This window comes from Atractosteus spatula, chromosome 12, assembly GCF_055471065.1.
Source record: "Atractosteus spatula isolate fAtrSpa1 chromosome 12, fAtrSpa1.hap1, whole genome shotgun sequence".
NCBI lineage: Eukaryota > Metazoa > Chordata > Actinopteri > Semionotiformes > Lepisosteidae > Atractosteus > Atractosteus spatula.
The window spans coordinates 36,767,294-36,788,090 of NC_142717.1; the positions used below are offsets into that span (position 1 = coordinate 36,767,294).

Consider the following 20,797-nt stretch of genomic DNA (forward strand, 5'->3'; position numbering starts at 1 on the left):
CATTTACCCCCCAAAAAATTAAACAAAGAACCAGTGATTAATTGTATTATCTACTTAGTCAACCAAAGACAATTAATAATGTACGGCACCCCTCCTACCTAGAGATGTGTAACAGTGGTTATGCTGAAGAAACTCAATGACCAGTACTGTCTAAAATGGTGTTTCTGTACACAGATGAGCCCAGACAGCCTTCTCTGTTGCTTGTCACAAAATAAAAATTGCATTTCAAAATCCAGGCTTACAAAAGATATTTAACAAACGCAGATAAGGGGACATACCTATTACTATACACCTTATGGTTTATGTAGTCTTATTTGTCCCAAGAACTTGAAAGCAACTGCTTTTTACTTTCCCTACCCACAATTTAAAACCTCCAACTGTTTACCAACTCGCTTTTACACTCCAATGTCTCTGCAAGCACAGGAGATCTGTGCTTTCTGCTCTGTTGTCTCAAAGCTTTCAGAAGCCATTTTCTATTGTCTTCTCCACACCAGCAGTCCTACTGCTTCCAGCCAGACTATCAATAGCTGGAGGAGTGATGTGATTCTTACCAAGGGGTGCCCACAGAAAGCAGGAAAATAAGCAGGAATCCAAAACAGACTGCCGACAGAAAAAATCCTGTAGTTTTCAAAGAAATTCACCACTAATAGTTTCATATTTAACAGGCTTAAAACAAACCAAGCTGGACTAGACCTAGACACAAAAAGACTGACTGACTCCTACAGCACGAGTGTCAGATTATATTCCCAAAATTCTGCCCCCAGCTTCTCCAGATGGACAGATGAAGACTCCAACTAAACAGGCGAGTTAGTGCCTGTATCCCTACATTAAATGGCATGAATGTAAACAAAGTGAATAAACAAATACAACAAAATAAAAAATACCATTAATTTACAGTCGAAATCATCAACACTAGCAATATCAACAATAATCACAATGAACATAGCAAATAAAATGTCCTTTTATTTACATATGTTCTGGGATGCTGGAGATCCCAGACTTCAACAATGATGAACAGGTGAGTGATCATTGAACGCAACAGCCCTTCAGTACAGACCTCAAAGACAATACTCTACATTCCTTCCAGTGTTACTCTATAAAATATAAAACACTGTACTGATGTGGGCCTGATGGTCTGCTAGAATATCTCAAATACTGTACTTTTGATAACAGTTTACAGTAACTGCAGTCAGAGAAGAGGATAAAACAGAGACTATATAACTTCATTAAATGAAGTAGCCACACACAAGGAAAAGCATTCCAAGCAAGGCAAAATAAGTGGGAATTGTATGTGTGCAGTATTTAGTTTTCCACAATACAGGGTAACGTTCTAGATCAGTGGTTCTCAAAGTGTGGTCCACGAGCATGCGCCAGGTGGTCCGCGGGCTGACCTAGTCAACTTTCTTAAAGCAAGTCTAAGCAGCTCCATTCTTCACATTAACTTTTTAAGTAATAAAAACATTTGCAAAATATGCAATTTTGTTTGTAAAAATATTAGTACTTCCATACAATTTAATTAAATATTAATTTTAGTACATTAATATACGATGATTTTTACAGGGTAAGAAGTGGACGTAGGCATAGGTGGTCCACCACATCTGTGACTTGGTGTAAGTGGTCTGCGGACCATAGAACTTAGAGAACTACTGTCCTAAATAAATATGTGAAATGTACACAGAACAAGACATTTAAATGGACTGTGGTAAATCTGAGAATAAAATGATTTGGACTGCATTTAAGGTATAATTTCAGCTAGTTAGAAAGAGGGATACAATGCACAGGTGATCTAGGTCTTCAGCATTTTAAGGACAGAATGTCAGTTCTCCCTGAAGAAAGTCAGAGTTTAGTATCCACCCAACTGACAGATTTATATTTTTTGTAATATACAGTTTTGTCTGGTAGACAAAAGACAAAAGACAAAAAGAACTTTTAATTTCTTCTCTACATGCTTTATTTTAAAAGGTTACAATTTCAAGTGCAGTGGTGAACACCATACACTATACAAAGACACTACCGTACGGTATGTTTGCAAAACATGCATTTTCAGTAACTTTGCTTAAACGATGTGTCAGTTTGATTACAAATTATGGCCAATAACATTCACACAACTACTGTACATGGAAATGCTGGAATTAAGCTTGATAGTGGTCTATTAGGAAATGTATCATAGGAAGTGACAAGGGATATACTGACCTTTCAGCTGCTGAGTCACCCAAGCTGAAGGGTCGGAATCAGGCAATGTGTAACCAAGCATATGTGTGAGCAAACACTCGTTCTGCCAGCACTCCCTGACCTGGAAATTACTTAGAAAATGCACGGTCCGGAAGGGATCCCAAAATAAACTGAAATGGTACATCACATAGGGCTGTGCACATCAGACAGAAGCCCACACTAAACAAGCAAGTGACTCTCAGGACATCTAACACATTAGCATGATGCCCAGATGTCAAACTGCTGGGAATCAGAAGCACAATTACTGTACTTACAGACGTCATATTGCAATAATGTGTGCTTTAAATCATCTTCTCATAGATGGACATCATCTTGCATCCACAGTCTTCTTCCACATGGGCTTCCACACGACATTAGAGGAATTTCAAAGTAAGAAATATGTTTTTCTCACTAAGTGCCCAATGCCACATTAGTACGCACCTTCAATCTGCAGGATGGTTAATGAAAACAACTGCTTCAGGTCCATCTACAAATCCACAGACAGCTCCTCTCTACTGCGTGTTTTTAGGATGCAAACTGGGCAGGATGAGATTTACGTCTGATGGGCGGCCTACACTAGAATGCAATCTCTCTGAGCACAAAGCAACTTGACTGAAAACAGTACAGTGAAGTGTGATATACTGTACAGTAGGAAGATGAGGCTGAACATTTAATATACATTTCTTAACACTAAACAGCAAAAAACTGTCAAAAATAATTTTGCTTTAACGTACATCAAAATGCATTTTCATGCTTCTTACTCACTTTAACAAAGACCAAAGCATGTACTTACATCATGTAAGGGCATTTTTTTCTTCATTCACTTAATGAAAGTTATCAGCACACAGAAACACTAATTATCCAAGAATACATCCATCCATTTTTAAACCGCTTTATCCAGTACATGGTTAATGGGGAAGCCCAAGCCTAACCCAGCAGGCAACAGGCGCAAGGCAGGACACAATGGCCGTCCATCACATATTCAAAATGACAATACACTTGTAGCCCCGAGCAAAATGACTACATGGCCTGAAATGAATAATACTTTGTCACAATCCCCATTTTACTTCCATCAACATACACAGAAGAATATGTTTCAGTTGGAGAGGGAGCCCAGGTGTCAACCTTACCTCACTCCAAAGCTTCTGGTGACCAGCTAGAACCTCCAGTACATGACCACTACTGGGCTCTTCAGCTCAGGGGATACAACACAGTTGTCAATCTGTCAATCCCCTGGCAGCCAATTGGTGAAGCTTTAATTAAGCCATTTAAACTCCAGAGTCTTTATTTGCGAGATTGGAATCTCTTCTTTTTGATGGACACAGTCACTACAAAATCAGGGGACATTTGGAGGAAAGACTACAACATTATTGGAAACACATCTTCCCGAAATTTCATCATTTCACAATTTCAACAATTTGGAATATTTTCTTCTTATCATGAAGGTGATTCTTGTTATCAGTGACAATTGCTACTGTATGTTACTTTCAATCTTCAGTTACAATGTCTTTTACAGCAGACAAAAATAACACCTATGTTCCTTACAGGGCTGGGTAGAGATTGAAATACCATTTAATTATTCCTTCTTGTATTTATTTGCAGAAAATGTTCTTCAAGAAAGACGTAAAGCTAAATTCTGATCACAGCTTAGACGACCTTTTGCAAGTTCAGATTTTTAAAGTTACTTTTTATATATTTTTGATGCTTTATTTTGTCTGAACTGTACAAAAGTCCAAAATGAAAATTGTGATACTGGATGACAATTTTATATTAAAAAGCCTTTGTCTAATTTCTATTAATCAGACTGCTGTACATGCATTCTAAAAGTACAGTCTCTTTCAAGTGGAATTGTTCAGGAGATACAGTAGCTAATTTCAAATGCATAAGCATTTATAAAAATATATGCCCTAGAATCCTGAATGCAATGCAAGGTATGAAATACAAACCAAACTATGGGCTAGTTAGCAAATACCTTTTTCAAAGTCTTCCAAGATGGTTTGACTTTCAAAACTTTAAAAATGAAATAAGTGATATTTTTCTCTGATGTCAAACTCCACATAAATGTTAAAGAGAAAAGAAATATTCCACACATTCTACACTAAAATGTTTCACTTTAAATCTTTTGAGACTTCATTTTAGAACAATGGAAGAAAAGTGCTCTGAAGCTAAAAGCTTTGAATACAAACTAGTGTATGCACAACTTTTCAAAAATCTGTGTTGTGCCTGAATTAGACAAAAATATTTCGGTTGCTTTTGAAAGACTACCTTTATCTTTATGTAAAATGTCATAGATGTGATTATTGTGCAGTACATCTCTGTTCTATAGAAAATAACATCAGAGGTCTCATTCAACAACTGCCAAAAACAGTTGAACAGCCAGGTTCAACTATGTCAGTGTTGCCAGTCTTCAAAAAAAGGAGATACAACACTAACTGTTTGCAGTCCTAGAGAACTAAGGTTGGAGACCTCTGCCCTACCACGTAGCATTTTAATTTCTCTAGTTTTTGTTTGGTTTCATTTATTTAACCAATTGGCTTATGTAAAGCACTAAATTGTATATTTCCGCAATGTTAATGTTTCACAGTTCAGTGATTGTTCTCAGCTAAGTTACATTGGTTAAAGCTATTAGCTAATGATAAAGCATTGAGTTTAAAAATGATTGAGGTGCATTAACTTTCAACTAATTGAATACTCTCATTTTGACAAAACAGTTAAAATTGATGGAATACATATGTAATAGAAAATTATTTCACATCACAGTTATCTTTCATTGTAGGGAAAATAATAGCTGGATAATTGCTTGGACAATTTTAAGGATAAGAAAAATAGTGTCGGGCACATTATAGTACTTTGGTGTCACAAGTTGTTTTAAGCACAGATTTCAGTTTCTACCAACGTATTCGAAAAACAACATCTGACACGTTACATCTAAATTGTCACAATGCTTTGTCCACGTACTCTGAGCAGAGCACAGGAAGAGAGGTTCTCTGCTTATGGTCTGATAATAAAGTGGCTCCTTATGAAAATAAACCCTACAGGCAGTGGTATAGTATGCAGTTAAAGCTATCTAGCATATCTTTCGGAGGTGGAAGGAATTCAGAGTGTCTAGCAAAACATTCACACAGACACAAATAGAGCATGCAAATTGCACACAAACAGGGTTCAGTACTTGGTTAATCATAAGATAATGATTTTAACAAGAAATGTCGAGCAAATACCGGAGACGGAGATTACTTTAACTCAATCAATTAAGACATTAAACTGCTTTTGTGTAGTCCTAGGGCCCATGCGGTTATGCTGTTTGCACTAATATGCACCGTTCTGCAGGAGCAAGTGTCACCTCAAAGGGTAATGATCCTAAAATAAATTATAAAAAATGCACATCTTTACTAAACACTTTTTACATTTACTGCACCATTCCTGAAAAATATAATGTGACAAGGGAACAATTAATGTTGATACTTTCACCCGGAAAATCTAAGACCCTTTGTCCCTGTTTTCCTTGAATCTTGCCAGCAAGTTTGGAGATTCTTATTACTGTAGTTTTATCAACTCATTATTTTTTTTCCACTGCTGCTGGCATTAGAACTGTTTGTGCACTGCAGAAGGTTACCTTGGCCCTATTTTACGAAAAATAAACACCCACAAGACACAGTGCAATAGACACATCTACTGTTAAAACATTGAACAGGAAAAGATGAAAATCAGGGTTATCAGCAATGTTGATAAAGTGCTAAATCTGGCATTGTCTTAACAACTCAAATAAATGTCTATTTGATAATGTGTTATTTTGCATTAATTTTAAAAAAATGTGTGACCTTCAGTACTCCAGAAATTATTTCAGAAATTATTCACATGGGCAAAGCTACAGACATGTCTTGTGTTGATAAGGTCCACTCAGCACTGGGATGGGAGACCTCATATGGAGAGTCAAGCTGTTGCAGTAATTGGTGTTGGTGGAGCAGTGTACTACTAACACTTCGGATAAGACATTTAAAACCAAGGTTATGACTGCTTGGTCCTTAATGACTCCATGACACTGTAAAGTTGGTAGAAAATACCCCAGTTTCCTGGCTAAATTCTATTTTGGACTAGCTATTTGGCCTACCTAAAGCTCTCCCCTTAATTCAACTGGTGAAGCAATTTCTCACTTTTCCACATGAAATGCTGTGTATTCGTGCAGTTGCCATCATGTCGGTTGCACTTAATTACCGTACAAAGAATTAAAAGGAACTCCCAGGTGGGTGTTGTCCTTCTGTAGTGGATAAAGCATATCCTTCTATACAGTATGTAAAGCACTCAAGGATCAAAAGCACTATATACAGCACATTTAAATCCAGGGATTTATTTCAAGATATTCAATTCTAGTTATTAAAACTATATTTGATCACTGAAATTAATGTTAGCAATTCATTTGTTTTCTGTATTTTGCCTGTGTCTATCCTGTTACAAGAATATAAACCCTTTATCTTCCAGGCACCTTTAATTTTCAATATAAGCAATGTGGCACATCAGTCTGCTATCCTGATTGGCAGAACAGAGTGCTAAGCTCCTCTGCAACATTGAAAAAGGAAATGTGCTAAAAACATTATTTCCCCAAACTGCTGTTAAATAAAGATAGCTCACTACTGTATGTTTTGTTTACATACAAATAACTTTTTTAGTTTAAGGTTATAAAATAAAAGGCTTATTGTTGATTGGTAAAGAAACCAAAAGTTTGACAACTTTAGGATGAAAAAAAATATTTCTTGGTCAGGTTTGAGATCATTTTAGAGTGTTTATATACATTTTGCCCAAGACAATTTGATTCGGGTTAGTACAACCATTTCTCTCAAACACAGTCATCATTACATTTCACAAAAAATATATGGACTTGCCTTCATTACCTTTCCTATACTAGAACAAATAGTATTACACAAAATCAGATTTGATCAAGTACTTTGCGTTATGTACTTACTCATAATTTTTAAATAGGAAAATTGAAAACAGATAAGCACTCAATAAGGGCCTTGAAGAAAGATCACCTAACCTCATTACAAGAAACATGAGATCTTTGAATCATTGCAAGAAGACTGTTTGCCAAGTCTGGAAGTTACTCCAATTTCCAGGATGGAGTGCGGCCAGTTTCTACTGAAGGTAATGCCAGCACAACTGGCTTTTTCACTTAACCCCACAACTAGCATTAAAAAAATGCAAATCTCTACATAAACAAATTCTATGAAAGAGCACATTATTTTTTGCAGCACAGTGAAACAATCAATATTTCCTTCAGTACTTGCAACAGAATACAGTATATTCAACAATCACTTTCCTGTTTTAACTTACCAGTCTTGTTATCACCCAAGTGGATCAGTTTTGAATTACATCCGTTTCTGCAGATTCACAATTAATTAATAACACATTTCAGATGAAGGCATGAAACTTCACTGCATGTTTTCAGTTTATTCTACCACTCATGACTTTATTTACTAAAGCATGTACTGTAATCATGATGCTTTTATGCTTCTGGTCCTGGAAGTCTAGTGTGTTTTCATGTTAATTCAGCTCTTAAACTCAGTCAGACTGCAGAACTGTTCTAGTGACTGCAGGTCTTGTACCCACAATGCATTTCCTCTTTCCTTCACTAAGCTGGAGAAGTGCAAGTACTGCCTTGTTATTGAAAGCACACATCTTACCAAGCAGTTGAGATCTGTTTTCTACTTATACTCAAAAGGTAATGAAGAGTGCAAAAAAGAAGGATCCAACAGTTTCTACAGATCTTTCCCAAACCTCTAATAACAGCATACTCAAACATGTTAATTGGTTAGCATTCCATAATTAATGCCTAGGAGGGACAATACATATTCTTGGAATGCAATATTCACTTACAGTAGATTTGAATTGAATAAACAGTGACCCCTTCATTATTTAATTTTCCATGAATGGCATGGGCTTTCCGAGAGTGCCCATCCCGGGAAGTCCCTGCTGATCTGGGGGTGGCAAACACCAAACAGAAAACCCAAACTACAAATGTGGAAGTTTACAGCCGAGAAAGCCACAGAAGGAATCGGAAACTCCCTGTGTGATGAGCTGACCCAGGGGAGTTCGTTATAAGAAAACCATGATAAGCTTGTTTTTTTCTCCCCCCATGAGTAATTAAAGCAAGGTTATTGGAATTGAAGACGTCTTCATGGTGACTCTCCTCTGTCCACAGATGACAGTCTTACATGTACTGTTCAGTAAACCCTTAATGGACTTCACTTTAATGGACTTCAGATCATACAGACAAAATCTGCTAAAGGAGATTTTTGTCTGTAAAATCAGAAGTGCCGGACGTCCCTCGCAATAACAGAAAGATGCACAAATAATACAACAGGGCAAAAAAACAGTATACTGTAGGTTTAAAATTCAGGAATATCAATTGTGCCCTATAGGGGTACTGTAGCTCAGTTGCTTATGATGGGTGCATGCGTAGGCTGCAAAGGAACAAGTAATGGTTTATTGTGGTCCATGTGGGTCCTAATGCCCCAGTATACTGACGGGGACACTATACTGTAAACAGGCGCCGAACTTCGGATGAGACATAAAACCGAGGTCCTGACTCTCTGTGGTCATTAAAATCCCAGGGCGTTTTTCGAAAAGAGTAGGGGTGTAACTAGGGCTGGGCGATATGGCCAAAAACATTATCACGATAAAAATTTCCATATCAGTCGATATCGATAATTATCACGATAAATGTCAAATCATTATTTCTTTCAAGTTTAAAGGCAGATTTTTTCTCCTGAGTGAAAGTTGAAGAAACCAGACAGTTAATTGGTAAATTAAACAACTCTTTATTTTAAGAACACAACAAACACTTGCCAAACAGCAGAAACATTAAACAAATCTGAGGTAGAGAGTATTCCAAGTCTTTTTTATGTCAAAAAATGCATGAGTAAAATTTACAAAATAAATATCTTAATAGAAAAATTAAATACTGCAGTGTGATAAAACACACATAGAAGATGGCTCAGACTGCAAAGTTTAAAGTGCTCTGTTTTATGTCTGATTGTAAAAAGCCAAAATATCTCCAAATTGAGTGACCTTTTCTGTCGACGCTGTCATTGTCCTTCGCGCTGGTCGTTGGCAGCACTACATTTGCTTCAGTGTCGCTCATTTCTCCACTCTAACTACAATCCTGTCAGCCACCACCGTGTGGGTAAACACCACCACGTTAGCTGCCCGGTCTGCAACACGCACGCGCACTCGCACAGTATTTTGTGCGCATGCAGCATAAACATATATATAGAACTTTTGTTAAAATTATATCGAGGAAAATTATATCGCAATAATTATTGTTATCGAATTATCGCCCAGCACTAGGTGTAACCCCAGCATCCTGGCCAAATTTCCCATTGGCCCTTACCAATCATGGCCTCCTAATAATCCCCATCTATCAATTGGCTTCATTACTCTGCTCTCCTCCCCACTGAGAGCTGGTGTGTGGTGAGTGTTTTGGCGCACTATGGCTGCCGTCGCATCATCCAGGTGGGGCTGCACATTTGTGGTGGTGGAGGGGAGTCCCCATTACCTGTAAAGCTCTTTGAGTGGAGTGTCCAGAAAAGCACTATTTAAGTGTAAGCAATTATTAATTATTATAATTATTTATTGCTTGCCACAACACCGTGTCACACCTGAAGAAGGCTCCACAGCCAAAACCTTGTGTTTGTTTTCTTCTCTTTTCAGCATGGAATAAAACTTTACTTGTTATATGTTTAGTCTGCCTTAGCAAATTCTATATAGTACATTTATGATTCATGCTTGTGTATTTATGATAAAAAAGAACAGGAACAATTTTCATTGACTGTGTTCATTGCAACTGCTAAAGTCAAGAGATCCAGAAAGCAGACATAAAGTACCTACTTGTATACATTCTTATATAATACTGTGTTTTTTGGGCTGAAAAAAAAAGTGATTTGTGATTTAGCAGACATTCACAAAAACTGACACCCCTTCCCCCCTATTAGTCCGTTAAAGTGAGGTTTTACTTCATATACAATATTGTGTCTCCTGGTAAATCAACATATAAAACGAACATTAAAAATGACCATCTAAGCATATATATTGATAGCTTCGACTATTCAATATAATTGTACCTGGTATACATAAACACGTGCAACCGGGACTTTTAACAAGACAGGGATTTATCTTTAATACTCTACATCTGTTTAAAAAAAAAGAGATACATACTTTAACTGTGCTACTGTACAATTATTACATCATCTCTATCCAAAGCATCTTTATTTGATATTATTGCATTGTATGTAATGCAGATGTTACTAATTGCACGCTAAGAAAACAAAAATAAACGAAACAAAGAAAAACAACAAATATGAAGCTTAATTCTAAGCAGCTGGGTGTATTTCAGCTTGTTCATGCATCTTCGTGACCTAAAGAAAACAGATCAAGAACAAAGATTTGCCTCTCATTGCCACAAATGCCAAACTAATTTACAAAGCCCCTATCACTCCTCATTCCTATAACGTGATTACAAATATATATTAAAGAAGAATCTATCGGAGCACTTCCAATTTGAGACACACAAGTGGAAGACACGAGGAGGGGGCTAATTAGTGGGATGAAGAGCATCACAAGACAAGACCCAACATGCCAGGTTACTACGGCTTAACACAAATCCTCTTACTCCACCAATGGAAGCACAGTTGGCCGTTTGCTGCATGCAGATGCAGTAAAGCCTTTATAAACCTGCTGAGAAACAAACAGGCGCCATATATTCACCTCAATACACACGAGACTCTCCAGATCGCATCACACATCTCTTTCAATAGCTGCTTATCCAAATTTACAGTCATGGGGGCCCAGGGCCTATCCCTATACACTGGGTGCAAGGCAGGATATACAGCAGATGGAACGCCAGGGACACACTCACATCAGGGCCAGTTTTCCCAGATGAACCTACAATGAAGCTAATGAACCTACAAGCGTGTCTTTGCACTGCAGGAGGAAACCCACACAAACACAGGGGGAACATGCAAACGCCATACAGGAGGCACCCCAAGAATTGAACCCAGGGCCCCAAAGCTGCGAGGCTGCAATGCTAATCACTGTGCAATCATTGTCAGTGGATGAATCTTCATCCCCATTAAAAAAATCTGTGGAAGCATTGCGGTCAAAACTGGACACCACAACAATCCAACCACATCTAAGGATCTCAAGATGAAAGGGTGAATCACCTGTATAACCAGGAGGTTAGAGGAGGGAAAGCAGATCCTGTATTTGCTTCAACAAAAATGAGAACAAGTCTTACGGTTGGCATTAAAAACATCTTACTGATCAATTGACTGAAAAGAAGCTCTCTCTGCAAAGAGATTTGTTTTTTTACAAAAAGCCATTGCATCAGTTTGTTCAGCTAATTGGATGAGGTCCATTATCAAAATCTATTTAACAAGCAGCATTTTACCATTTAATTTTTAGAAACTGACATTTCTGAAAAGTACATTATTGTGCTGGCTTGACCAATTATTTTTATGGTCCACAAAAAATTCAGTATTCCAAAGTTGTATAAAATAATTCCATATTAGTAATTTTGTTCAGGAAAATTAATTTGATCTTAGAATGCAACATTATGTAACATGAGGTCATCTTGCTGCCTTTATGATCTCAATCTGTTGGCGCTTTCTAAAACTAAATTTACTTTTTTAAATACTTAATTGCATGCTTGTTGTTCACTCTTTCAGGAAGGACAGGCCTGCCTTCTGATTTTGCTTTCAAACAACAGAACTATGTCTAAGAAGGTGGGAGGTTTATAAAGCACACATGAAACTTTTGAAGGATTTTGTTGTTTCTGACTGAAAGGTTGCAAGCACTACCAGTCATTAAAGAGCAGACACAGAAGATCATCCTTCAAGTGAAGGTGGGTCCTTCTATTAAAGGCAGATTATATTAAATGTTTTTTTCTCCATAACAAGACCTTTATAAATGCAGCCTTTCAGCACATCCCTATTAGAAAAGACAGTGATTAATGTTGCTGCATAAAAACAGGCCTAAATCACGTCCAGTTAACCATTACATTTTCTCTCATTTATGATGTAGAATAAATGTTCTTAATCAATTTACAAAAAGAAGACACTAAAACATCCAAAATTAAACACTCTGTGTGAAAAAGATTTAGAGGGGGTTAGTAAAAGCTAAAGGGACTTAATTCACAAAGCTAATCAAATTACAACAACGTTCAGAGTGACTTTATTCCAATATATTCATGGTTATGCACAGATATTTTTAAACCCCTTGATCCAATATCAATGACTCACTACACAAAGATAATTGATTGCAAAAAATTAAAAAACGTATATCCAGACCAATACCTGAAATAGCCTTGGGCAGTGATGCCTTTTCTCTAAAATAATGCATCTAGCATTACATTTGCTATTCTGCAGAACGAAATGAAATGTGGTAGACATCAAGACAATATTTTAATGTAGTGAAAATGCTTGTGTGTTCAGTGGTTCTCAAAGTATCCAATATGCAACGCACATTGTGGTAAGCAGAGTGGTAATAAGACGGCAGTCTGTAGCGGCAAAACCTCCGATAACGCTGTAACTCACGGTCAGCATGCTTGAATCAGAGTGAGAAACTGTCCCACATGAAATTTCTCTCTGCTCCTTTGCTGCAGACTCCTGTTATAATCAAGGCATTCTAGAGTGCCACTGTGTAAAACAATGTGTAAGCTCAAGTAATTCTGCTGCTGCAAATCATGCCAGATCAGAGATATCAGTTCCTTTACGTACAGTATCTCTCTTCCATTACAGCGCACACTGAAGTGTCACCATGCTGGAATGGGTGCAAAAGAAAGGTCAGAATTGGTCAGAATCATCTGTTGATCATGCCACAAAAATATTAATTTGCCTGTTACTGTAAAAAGCTGCTTAGCTAAGGCACCTTCCATTTTCATGCCACCACAGAAGGCAGACTTCAATTCAGACATCTCTGATGTCTGACAAGTCAAAAACGGCACAGGAGGCATTTGAAGGTCACGCGTGTATTTGGATTAAGGCTTGGTTGAGCATAGGAAACACAGGACAGAGGTGAACCCTCCAAGTAGACATTTTTGTTGACAAGTGAGGAAGCAAATGCAAACAGGATGTACAGTGGTAAGACCTCATTTAGAATACTGTATACAATTCTGAGCACCACGACAAAAAAAGATATTGCTGCTTTGGAATCAGTCCAGGGAAGAGAACCAGATACTTTCCTGGGGTTTAAAGGAATGTCCTACACTGACGAGATAAAGGAACAGACTCTTTTTATTCTTGGACACAGAAGACTACACAGTAACCCCATTCAAATTGTGGAACTCAAAATCAATTCAACAGGGTTCTTCAGTGAAACATAAACGGAAACTATGGGGAACCACTTTTTTTTTTAAAGCTGAGAATAGGAGGCACTGTTTTTATGCAAAGTTTTGTAGGTGTCTGGAATAAGCTGCCCAGTCATTTTCTTGAAAACAATAATTTCTTTCAAGAAACAGCTGGATGTGAGCTTCATATAAATGATCTACTAAAAATCTAATGACCTTCTCTCACTTACGATCGGGACTTGTTCAGGTCCTGAGTATTTATTAATCTTAAGCACATCTAGTATCCAAAACACTTCAGCCTCTTCTATGCTAATACTATTTAATAGGTAACTTTGTCCTTTCACTGTCTGAGGCATGTTGTTGACTACTTCCTTAATGAACACCTGAGTTAAATGCTTGTTTAATTCAACAGACATTTCCCTTGCATTGTTAAAACATTTCCCATTATTTTCCTGGATACAATTTCCTTCAATCCTGACTGTTATTTTGCTGTTGCTGTACATAAAGTACTTATTTATTTTAGCCTGCATTGCATTATTGCTTTCAATTTCTCTCTTAGCATTTCGTACACGCTTTTTTACCTTTGCTTGCTATCCATTGGACTATGACTAGAACCAGATGTCTTTATAAAATTGTTAAAACACCTTTCTTTTCCCTTATATGTTTACTTAAATCAATTTATTGAAGCATTTCAGACACAACATTTTATCTTCTGATTAACAGACTTTTAGGGATAAATCTGTCCTGTGCTTGAAGCAGAATCTGTTTAATCTGCTGCCATCCCCTCCATATCTCTTCTATTTTACTTCTCTTAAACTGGGTCTCATTACCTCAATTTACAATCTCCTTTCTGAAATGTGCAAAGGTTTGCTTTGGATTCAACCTACTGTATACAATTCCAAAATATACCATGATTTCATGTTTTTTACCACTCGTTTGCCTCCCTCACAGATTTACTATATACAAGTATTTTCTCTTACAGGCATTCCTAAGAACCGGGTGAGAAAGCTGCTGTTAACCAGGTCTACCATTGGTTCTGGCTGCTGACATTCCTATGGGGTTTTCTCATTCTAAATGTGGAAAATTGATGCCCCCCATTATAACTGCTTCTGTTTGCATATAATTCCTTAATTTGATCATACAGTGTTGAATTATAGTCAGAATATTTATTCTGTGGTCTGTAATCCAAAATCCAAACACCATAACTTTGAAATGTTTTTTTTAAATGACTGATCCATACAGATTCAGAGGCTCTTGATTCCTCTACCTTTAGTCCCTGAGCCTGAACACTATTTAAGATATAGCACTCTTATAGCATCTCCCACTCTTCTATCTTCCCCATCTCTCAGGAACAATGTGTATCTGATAATGCTACATACATCCCCATCATTTTCACTTAGCTATGTTTCTGTAGCACCATACCGTATATGACAGTAACCTTTACCCTGTTCAATGACCTCTGTGTTGGCACTACTGGGTCACAGTGATAGAGTGGAAAGTTTTTCTCTTGCGTTCACCCCTCCTACCACCTTCTCTCTTAAAGACCAAATAAAGTGTTTGTTTTGTCAGTGCAAAGCATATGGACAGAAATGTCTGCCTCAGGTCTTTCACACATGGTTTCTGAGAGCCACAGTCTGGCAGATTATGTAGACCTCCTTACGAAACCCCCACAAACCGTGGGATCCTACAAAAGGGTGACATTTATCTGAGTGTTTAATTCTGTTAGCTAATCAAGAAGAAATATAAACCAGATGACCATTTGGGTTCATACCTTAAAAAAAAGCTTCTGCAGCCAGATCCACGTTCCCACTACTCACATTGCTAAATCTTTATGAAAGACATCGGCTCAGCTTTCATAAAAGAAAATGAGCTTTTCTTTAGTTTTATTTTCTTTAAGAAATAGGCTATCATCTCTAATGTTCTTCAAAACAATTATCTGGATCAAAAATGCTAGTTTATGAAAGATTCATAGCATCTTCATGATCATTCACCAGAACATTTTCAAATAATGTTTGATGATTCTTACAGCATGCACGGGTTCATCGCAGAACAATTCAAATAGAATTTTAGATATAAATAACATAAAAATTGAATTTGAATGAACATGCACATAGTAAATCATCACTGAATTGCAATTTTTGAAAGGTTTATTTAGACAATTCACAGTTATTAAATTTCACAACAATTAATTAGAAATATTTCAGTACAGTTTTCTGTGGTATTCCCTGTTGACTTTTAAAAGATTATCTTTTAATTGCATGAGGTATGCAGAATATTTTCCTCTAGCAGGCTGAAAACATGGGAATTTCTTGTTTTTGTAGAAATTAGGACCTTACCAGATCTGTAGCCCCCAAATAAAAAGAGTATTTATTAGAGAAGAGGTGGGAATTAGCTGTGAATTAACTTTTCAGCAAGCAAAGATCATTTCAATTTATTCTTTATACGTGTTTTGCCGATAATGCCAGATAATTGGGAGTTTTGCATTCTTTCTACTAATCGCCAAAACATTTAGCAAATTCCAAAATCCAACAAAGCTCTCTTTATCGATGTATTAGTAAGTCTTGTCCAAGCCAGTTTTGAAGGGAACACATAAGGTAAGCCATGTACACTAATTCAAAGCATCAACAGAGCTAATTACACAAAGCTCGGACAGCATAAGCACCCCCACGTTAAGATCACCCAGCACACACCTCATCACAAAGCTACTGTATTTACTAGGAGGTATTTATTTCAGCAGTATCCAGCCTTGGTGGATATTCAGGTACTTTCACATACAGTACAGGATAAGGAACACACTGCTGTGGCAATGCTTTACAGATCCTACTGTATAATTATGCACTGTGACTTGAGTTCTCACGTTCAGCCACTCACCCTGCAACAGTGATTAACGTTAACCCTCATTCTGCCAAATGAAAATGATTCTCTGTATAACTGTGTTCTTCTTAGTCATATTAATGCAGAATAACTAAAGACATACAGTACCTCGGAACTGCAAGCTCCCCATATCCCTAGACTAGCAATGTCAAAGACACCATTCAAAGTCACAGTACGGAAGACTGTACTACTGATAACATGAAAAAAACTGTCTGATAAATGTTCTTGAAATGCACAGGTGACTGTGTAAGAATGTTCGTACTGCAGAGAACACGACAGTAATGTTGCAGAAGAAGAAAAAAAAATTGCTCTCGGTCCCTTGAGGTTTTTGTGCATGGTCCAGAGACACTTCAGGAAATCAATTTCTCAGTTTAGGGTAGCACAATAAGAACCCCATAGCTTTTTTAAAATCATTAAATTAATTAACTGTCAGGCTTTGGAGAACAGAGGTGGTGGGAAAACATACTGTATACACTCAAGAGGGTACATGGATAATGTCAGGAGTCCCTTGGCTCCTCCCATCTATGTACAGTATTGCACAGTATCATGAGACCTAAATCAGACTCAACATTTTTTTTCCTAGAATACAATGTCTTCTGGCACTTTTCAAACAAGTCCTCCTCATTTTATTTTTATTAATACAGACCCTTCCAGCTGGGCTGAGTTGGGTTGGGGCGGGGTTCAGTTTAAAAAGATGCAAGTTAATGGCAACTTGTGCAGCAGTGTAGGGAGTTAACATACGCGGCACTGTTTGTTTGTTTTTTTTTGTTTTGAAGGGGTTTCCGAAATTAATGTATTGATTGAATTCCTGACCTTGGAATAAAAATATGACCACGACCTCTTTGCTCCCCCCCTTATTCCCTTTGGTTTTATGTTAAATGTTCCCTGCTACAGTTTGTCCAATCAACAAGCCTTCTCATGAAACGAACGCAAGGACTTTATGATGAACCGGTGACAATTACAGTAAAATTCTCACTACCAGTGTTGACTAGCGACTGTACTGTATATGCTACTACAAAATGTACTCGAGCTGTAGCATTTGTGCATTTTCACCTGCTTCATGTGTGTGGACATTTTCGGAAAGTACGTCCATATTACAGTACATCCAAGCACTTTTTAAAGGAATGACCCCTTGAATTATTTATTTTTTACAGGAGAAACGCCATGTGTTTGCAGATATTTTAAAGTTTTAAGTTTTCAGTATTTTACAGCGATATACAAAGATTATACGGCGCTAAGTAACCAATTTAAATACACGCAGTTTGTCACCTCAGCTCAGAAACGTTCACACATTTTCCACACCTGTAAAAACTGCAATGACGTCCGTTATCCCCAGAGTTAATGAAATATAAATTCGTGAACGGGCACAGTACGAATACACTCTTAAAGATCAATCAATGTATAAGAAAAAAGACTGCACTAATGTAAGCATCACTAGATGTAAACCATTTAAAATGATGTGTTCGGTGACCTACAGCCTACGGCAGCCACTCAAAAGAATAAAAACAATAACCTCATCTACACTGTATGCTTTATTACATTACAGCAAAGCAGGAGTATTTAACACTAGACAGCCATGACAACGGGGTTGTACAATAGTTTGCAACATATACACGATCTCATTAATAGTTTATTAATATTTTAATAAACAATACCACAACTACGAGGTCATCTCTACACTACATCCAACTCAATTACCTTACCCAAGTTTCTGGTTGCAACACCCCTTCACCTAGCGCTCGATTCGCGAGTCCCTTCACCTGTCACCGAAGAAACTCCCTATCAAAACTTAATCTCACGCCTTCTCCACATTTCATTTGTATAAACAAACCCGGCAGATTTACCTTCTTGCCTTTGCCCGCCTGTTATTTCCTTACTCCCGTCTCTCACTTGACTTGTTTCCCCGGACTGAGGGAATTATCATGCATCAGAACTGCCTGCATCAGGCACGGGGAGAAGCGGTCAAGGCGAGACGGCATTTGAGCTCCTTAAAATAAGCATAAACACCGCGCAACTTACTTGCAAGGGCTTACGTTACGCCATGTCCCAGTTCAGTCGTTAGTGCTTGCGCGGTGGTGAACTGCAAGCCCAAGGCCCCCGCATCTAATTCATCTGCAAGCGCATCTCAGCTGTATGCACAAGCCATGCTCAGTAATTTGACCTTCTCATAATAGAAACTACCATCAGCAACGGTGCTGGCAGGGGAGGAACGGATCAAACCAAGCTGAATGTCTCAGGCAGACAACAGCTGACTCTTGCGAGAGATGGGACAGGTAGTGTACAGTAGGTCGGAATATGTGGAAATATAAAAAAAAAACGTAGAGAGAATACAATTGTATGCATTTACGGATATATTCTACATAGACGGCCTTTAGATTAATTTTCATTCAGACATCAAAGTATTAGTTAAACAATTGTATTTGAAATTTCAATAACGTAAGGGTTGGCCAGGTAATACGAAATTTGTAGTTGTAATGGTTTGTTGAAGTCCCATCACAAGCAAACGCCTTTTCCCAATCGCACTAGCGGTCATATGACATGGTGCCAAGAACTGTGCAAAATGCTGCACGCAATTTCTTATTGCACCCGGACTCAAGCTGGCTGAAGTATTTTGGATGTACGGTACATGTTTTTCAGATCTTATTGGTTCCTAAACCTGGAAAGTCCAGTCCTTTTACAATTCTGTTTGCATAAAATTAGCATTCTTTATCAGCCACCGAATTTTTTCTTTTAAGTTCCGTCTCTAATTATTGTATTTATGGGCAGCGCAATCCCCCTCATGAATTATCCCAAAAGGGAACTACTCACTTTGAAAAACCTTTGACACGCTCTGTCCTTAACCAGGGGACTTTGTAAATCTTATGTTTAAAATACACAGAGAAGACTGTGATAAATAATTCATTAAATTATTCTCAACCTCATTAATTCCAGCACGAAATTTAACCTGGAATATGAGATGGAATCTCCCCCTCTAAACGGACTGTGTTTTTGATTACGTTATGACTGTGCAGTTTTTGCTATTTACTCATTTGGTAGTAGCTTTTGCTCAAAGTGATGTCATAGCATTGCTGTTAAACTGTTGTATGAAATAAGACCACCTACTGTAATTCATCTGCATTTTTGTTTCTGACTGGATGTGTTGATCTAATCCAGAATGGAGTTTCACAGGGTTCAGTAGTGTAGCGTTATATTAATTTAGTCTAACCTGGCATTACCCCATATACATATAACACGCCTTACTTTTTACACATGCAAAATGTAATGTTTTGTTAATATGCATTAAAAGATAAGTTTTTCATGAGAACCTTCAGTCTTAGTTTTTAAAATTTCAAATTAACCACGGCTGTTCTCTCATACTTTCCAAAGAAATGTGCCCAAAGAGAGTAAAGTAACAGAACGCTTTGCTAAATGGACCAATTAGAATGATTAATGAGAGTGTAGAGAACGTTCCTTAAAATACACCATGATCATATGAAATTTTAAAATGTAGTGTACCTCCAATGTAAAGTTAAATAAATAAGAACATTTTGAAATTTATTGAAGAATGCCAGGTTATCAGGAATCAATCCAGAATTCTCTGATTACCAACTCTTGCAAATAGGATCATTATAGCAAATTTCTATAGCAACTTCATGGACTTTATTTAATCTGGGATCTATTAATCACACTTACAAGTAATCAGTAGCTTGGCTAATGTAACTAAACCTACTGTAGAGAGTTATTACTCAGAGTTATTGCTCTGTCTTTAAAAAATACACCCCATTCATGTTGTCCTTTGCTTATAACACAGGTTGGCATTCAACATATATTTTTATTGTTGTAAATCACTCTGGATTTTTAATACCAAATACAATTATCCAGTTTCTTTTGAGTATATCTAGTCATCCGTCCATTTTCCAACCACTTTATCCAATACAGGATTGTGGGGGAGCCAGATCTTATCCTGGTAAGCAATGGGCACAAAGCAGGATACACCCTGGATGGGACACCAGTCTATCACAGGGTACACACACAAATACACCTGCATTCACACCAGGGCCAATCTTCCTAGTAGCCAGTTAGCCTACCCGTATGTCTTTGGACTGTGGGAGGAAACCAGAGCACCCGGAGGAAACCCACACAAACACTGGGAGAACCTGCAAACTCCACACAGACAGCACCCCAGGTCCAGAATGGAATCCAGGGCCCCAGCGCTGCAAGTCAGCAATGCTAACCACTGCTCCACTGCACTGCCCTCCTTTGCCTGTATTTGATTTGAAAAATGAAAAAAAAACCTCTTGGTTTTCCATCTTCTTCAATTGCTTATAGTGCCTCTTTCCAGACCAGCATTTTTAAACTTTTAGAAGGCGAAATAACAGTTACACAGGGTCACAAGCG

The 20,797-nt window shown here is 37.6% G+C and overlaps 1 protein-coding gene across 2 annotated transcripts in view; it reads right to left on the minus strand.

Moving 5' to 3' along the window:
* The window catches only part of LOC148822989 (oxidation resistance protein 1-like), a 177,681-nt gene extending 159,126 nt beyond the window's left edge, over positions 1-18,555 (minus strand). For both annotated transcript variants that reach the window (XM_088929377.1, XM_088929374.1), the window contains exon 1: positions 18,440-18,555. The gene's annotated coding sequence lies outside the window, so the exon portion shown is untranslated. The remainder of the gene's footprint in view (positions 1-18,439) is intronic.
* Positions 18,556-20,797: the final 2,242 nt, after the last annotated feature.